The sequence below is a fragment of the Stomoxys calcitrans genome, unplaced genomic scaffold (assembly GCF_963082655.1).
Source record: "Stomoxys calcitrans unplaced genomic scaffold, idStoCalc2.1 SCAFFOLD_181, whole genome shotgun sequence".
Lineage (NCBI taxonomy): Eukaryota > Metazoa > Arthropoda > Insecta > Diptera > Muscidae > Stomoxys > Stomoxys calcitrans.
This window is the reverse complement of record NW_026739325.1, coordinates 1-6,095: the sequence shown is the minus strand read 5'-3', so window position 1 is coordinate 6,095 and position 6,095 is coordinate 1.

Sequence of the window (6,095 nt, the reverse complement as noted above, 5' to 3'; positions counted from 1 at the left end):
TCTATCTCATTTCGGGTATATATGGAAGCTTTACAAGGTTTTAGGCCGATTTAAACCGTACTTGGCACGGTTGTTGGAACGTTATGTGCAAAATTTAGGCCAAATCGGAAAAAATTTCGCCTTTCAGACAAACGAACATCTGGCCATATCCGTCTGCCTGAAATTCACAATTTTAATAGAAAGTCAATAATGCGATCAAGAATACATTTTCTACTTTAGGGTTTGAAATTAAGATAAGGAGCTGCAATAAGGTCATAACCAACTGTACCAAACTCGGAAGATTACTCAGAACAAGTAAAAGCGTGCAAATTTCGGCCTGGCCGAATGTTGGCAATCCATTACCATGGATTTTGCTAAAATTTATACAAAACTTGCTGAACTCGGCCCGCTCCGCTGCGCCTTCTTTGACAATATATGGAAAAAAATTTTTCTTTGAATGCTATTTTCGGCAATTAAAGATATTTTTGTGAACTAACAGTTTAACAAAATAAATGCCTGTATTTACCCGTAAGATCTTTATCGCTCTATAAATTCACTTGGACGGTTTGGAGTTATTTAGGTTTGGATGTTAGATGTACTCCATTCTTGAAAGTCTTTATTTGAGCCCGATATTCTCCTGGGGATTTTGGCAGTGGGAAGGCTTCCAGGGTGTTGATTGGTGGGTTTAAGAGGGTAGTGTGGATCCCAGAAACTTGGTCCCGAAGTGGGTATCAATTCCACCCAGTAACTTGAAAATATATATCAGATTCGTGTTGTAATCAAAAATACCTTTTATTTGAGCCCCATTTTGCAATAGCCAGTAAATACGTACTATATGGGGAGTTATGGGGACGCGGTGGCCCCATAGAAACTTTTTCCCGATTGTTGATATTAGATTCGTGCTTAACTTTCAAAGACCTTTCATTTAAGCCCCATATTGCTATGGCCGGTAAATTTGTCCTCTTCGGAGGGTGTTTTGGTGGAGGGGCTGCCCCCAAACACTTTGTCCTACATATGGATATCAAACTCGCATTCTACTCTAAAATAGCTTTTATTTGAGCCCCATATTGTCATGATCGATAAATATGTTCGATTTAGAGGTGTTTTGGGGCTGGGGCGATCCCCCAAATACTTGGTCCCTAAATTTGTTGTCAGATACGTTTTCTACTCTTAAAAACCTTTCATTTGAGTACCATATTGACGCTATTGGTCTTTATATATATTTGGTGGATTTTGGGGGTGGGGCGCCCCCCCTAGGCACCGCACCCGAAATTTTGATGCCATTATTTTGTTTTCAGATAACTATAAGAGGGCAAACAAAATTTCGCAACACCCATCTCTGAGATCTGGCGTTTTTGAAAATCAGGGTAAGGGGGAGGGTCCGTCTCCCTTCCGATATCAAACAAGAAAGAGCGTGCTAAGTTCGACCGGATAAGTATCTCGCCTTATAGCGGCTCAAGAAGTAAAATCGGGAGATAGGTTTATATGGGAGCTGTATCATGCTGTTGATCGATTCAGACCATATTAGACATGTATGTTGAAGGTCATGAGAGAAGACGTTTTATAAAATTTCTGCCAAATCGGATGAGAATTGCGCCCTCTAGAGGCTCAAGAAGTCAAAATACCAGATCGGTTTATATGGCAGCTATATCAGGTTTATATGGCAGCTATATCAGGTTTATATGGCAGCTATATCAGGTTTATATGGCAGCTATATCGCCATACTTAGCGCAGTTATTGGAAGTCATAAAAAAACACTTCATGCAAAATTTCAGCCAAATCGGATGAGAATTGTACGCTCTATCGGCTCAAGAAGTCAAGACCCAAGATCGGTTTACATGACAGCTATACCAGATTATGTACCGATTTGAATCATACTTAGCGTAGTTGTTGGAAGTGATATCAAGACACTACGTGCAAAATTTCAATAAAATCGGATAAGAATTGCGCATTCTAGAGTCTCAAGAAGTCAATTCCCCAGATCGGTTTATATGGCAGCTTTATGATACCAGATTATGAACCGATTCGAACTATACTTGGCACAGTTGTTGCATATCATAACAAAACACGTCGTGCAAAATTTCATCCTAATCGGGTAAGAATTGCGCACTCTAGAGGCTCAAGAAGTCAAGACCCAAGATCGGTTTATATGGCAGCTATATCAAAACATGGACCGATATGGCCCATTTACAATACCAACCGACCTACACTAATAAGAAGTATTTGTGCAAAATTTCAAGCGGCTAGCTTTACTCCTTCGGAAGTTAGCGTGCTTTCGACAGACAGACGGACGGACGGACATGGCTAGATCGACATAAAATGTTGCGACGATCAAGAATATATATACTTTATGGGGTCTCAGACGCATATTTCGAGTAGTTACAAACAGAATGACGAAATTAGTATACCCCCCATCCTATGGTGGAGGGTATAAAAACAAATCGTGAGATGGGTTTAGATGGGAGCTATATCAGGTTATACAATAGATCAATTTGGACCGAACTTGACACTTATGAAGTCATAACAAAGCACTACATGCAAAATTTCAGCCAAGTAGGGTCAAAACCGCAGCTTTTATGGGCTCAAGAAGTCAAATCGGGAAATCGCTTTATATGGGAGCTATATCAGATTATTGACCGAAATTTCAGCCAAGTCGAACAAAAAAAAGGCGGCATACAGGAGCCCAAGAAATCAAATCGTGAAATTGGTTTTTATGGGAGCTATATCTAAATTTAAAACGATGTGGCCCATTTGCAATCCTCAACGACTTACATCAATATTAAGTGTCTGTGAAAAATTTCAGGCGGCAAGCTTCACGAGTTCGACCGCTAACGTGATTTCGTCAGACGGAAGGACGGACATGGCTAGATCGACTCAGAGCGTCGAGACGATCAAGAATAGATATATTTAATTTAATGTCAACAAGATAATTTGGCTCTATCTATGCTGCTTTAGACCTGGTAAGCCCACAATAGATCAGATAATTAAACAAACAACAACAAGCAACACATTTTGCCCATGAACATTCCACTAAGGAACAGGGGCAAACTTCTCACATATCAGTGAGTGCAGTCCGATTCAAGTTTTAAGCTCAATGATAAGGGGCCTCCTTTTTGTAACCGAGTCCAAACGGCGTGCCGCAGTGCGACACCTCTTGGGAGAGAAGTTTTACATGGCTTAGTACCTCACAAATGTCGCCAGCATTAGGAGGGGAAAACCACCGCTGAAAACTTTTTCTGATGGTCTCGCCAGGATTCGAACCCAGGCGTTCAGCGTCATAGCTACGGTGGCAGAGATATTTACACTGCGTTAAATGCTGTAAAATATCAAAGAGAGACAGATCGACACTTACCATCTTGTCCTCGACTTGAAAACCCATTTCGGTAGCCCTAGGCTGTTTAAGGAATGTCTAACTTTTGTATCCCTGCAAAATTGCTATGAGTTTGCAGGATGATTCTAGCTGACACATGTTCCTCAGTCAAAATAGAAAGCGAAAGCAAATTTGCTAATGAACATTCCATTATCAAACAGGGGCAAACTTCTCACATACCAATGAGTGCTGTTCGATTCAAGTTTAAGCTCAATAATAAGAGGCCTCCTTCTCGTAGCCAAGTCCGAACGGCGTGCTGCAGTGCCATACCTGTTTGGGTAGAACTTTTTTACATGGCTGCTATACCATTTTTATACCCTCCACCATAGGATGGGGGTATACTAATCTACTCATTCTGTTTGTAACACATCGAAATATCCATTTCCAACCCTAAGTCCGTCCGCCTATCCATCTGTCTGTTGTAGTAATGATACAGCCTTTAAAATTATAGATATTGCGCTTAAACTTTGCACAGATTATTTTTTTGTCCATAAGCAGGTTAAGTTCAAAGATGGGCTATGTAGGACTTTATCTTAATATAGCCCCCATATAGTCGGATCTGCCGATTTAAGGCCTTAGGCCCATTAAAGCCATATCTATTATCCAATTTCGCTGAAATGTGCGACAGTGAGTTGTGTTAGGACTATCGACGTCCTTGTTTAATTTGGGGCATATCGATCCAGATTTAGATATAGCTGTCATATAGTCCGGTCTCCGATTTAAGGTCTTGGGCCCATTAAAGTTTGCCCCTGTTCCTTAGTGGAATGTTTGTGGGCCAAATTTGCATTTTGCCCATTAAAGACGCATTTGTTGTCCAATTTAGGACAGTGAGTTGTATAGGGACTCTGGATGTCGTTGTTTAATTTGGCCCAGATCGGTCTAGATTTAGATATAGCTGCCATATAGACCGAGCTCTCGATTTAAGATCTTAGACCCATTAAGGGAGTTGTTATTGTACGATTTCGCTGAAATTTGGCATAGCAAGTTGTATTAGGCCCAGGGCTGCAGCGTCGACCGGAGTCGAGTTTTTGAGGCCGTAGTCGAAATCGGAATCGGACTATTGAGCTAGAGTCGGAGTTTGGCTCGGAGTTGAGCACTCTTGCCTCGACCTCAAACCCCTCTTCGACTACGGCTTAATGCTGCGACTACGACTTAGACTCCGGCCTGGGGTTGGAGTCTGCTAATTTTAGTAACATCGGATAACAAATGTGGCTTTTATGAACCTAAATCGGCGGATCGGTCTGCATGGCAGCTACATGCAAATCTGGGCCGATCTGTGCCATATTGCTGAAGTATGCCAAGGGGCTTAACTTAACTCACTGTCCTAAATTTTGGCGACATCGGACAATAAATGCGCCTTTTGAAGGACCAAAACATTAAATCGAGAGATCGGTCTGTAGGGCAGCTTTATCCAAATCTGAACCGATCTAGGCCAAATTACCGAAGGATGTCGAAGGGCCAAACACAACTCACTGTCCCAAATTTCAGCAAAATCGGATAACAAATGTTGCTTTTATGGGCCTAAGACCCTAAATCGGAGGATCGGTCTATATGGCAACTGTATCCAAATCTGAACCGATCTGGGCCAAATTAACGAAGGATGTCGACTCACTATCCTAAATTTTAGCAAAATCGGATAACAAATGTGGCTTTTATGGACCTAAATCGGCGGATCGGTCTGCATGGCAGCTATATGCAAATCTGGGCCGATCTGTGCCATATTGCTGAAGTATGCCAAGGGGCTTAACTTAACTCACTGTCCTAAATTTTGGCGACATCGGACAATTAATGCGCCTTTTGAAGGCCCAAAGCATTAAATCAAGAGATCGGTCTGTAGGGTAGCTATATCCAAATCTGAACCGATCTGGGCCAAATTAACGAAGGATGTCGACTCACTATCCTAAATTTTAGCAAAATCGGATAATAAATGTGGCTTTTATGGGCCTAAGACCCTAAATCGGAGAATCGGTCTATATGGCAGCTATATCCAAGTCTGGTCCGATCTGGGCCAAATTGACTAAGGATGTCGAGGGGCATAACACAACTCACTGTCCCAAATTTCAGCAAAATCGGATAATAAATGTGGCTTATATTGTCCTAAGACCCTAAATCGGTGGATCGGTCTATATTGGGGCTATATCAAGATATAGTCCGATATAGCCCATTCTCAAGCTTAGCTTGCTTATGGACAAAAAAAGAATCTTTGCAAAGTTTCAGCTCAATATCTCTATTTTTAAAAACTGTAGAGTGATTTCAACAGACAGACGGACGGACATGGCTAGATCGTCTTAGATTTTTACGCTGATCAAGATTATGTATGTCTTGTAGGGTCGGAAATGGATATTTCGATGTGTTGCAAATGGAATGACAAAATGAACAAAAATCTCTCGGAGGTGGGTATAATTAAAATTGAATACTAAAGGAGATTAAACGATATGCTTATCTGAATTCACAAACGATATGCAGGTGTGAATTATTCAGATTTGAGTTAATGGACCAAACTATCTGTAACAGGCTACGTTGTATAGGTAAGATTCCTTTTCTGATTTGAAAACTGTTGCATACGCCTATTGTATTCATCAGTCATAGTTTTCATCCGATTTTCGGTGTATACTCTCTTTAGATGTTCCTGTACCCAATGTCACTTAACTCCATCCCCCTGGTGCGAGCCTTAGTCAATTTAGGCTACATTTCCATTGAAATCCAAACTATTTGGCAAATTGGATATAATTATTTACGTGCTTCC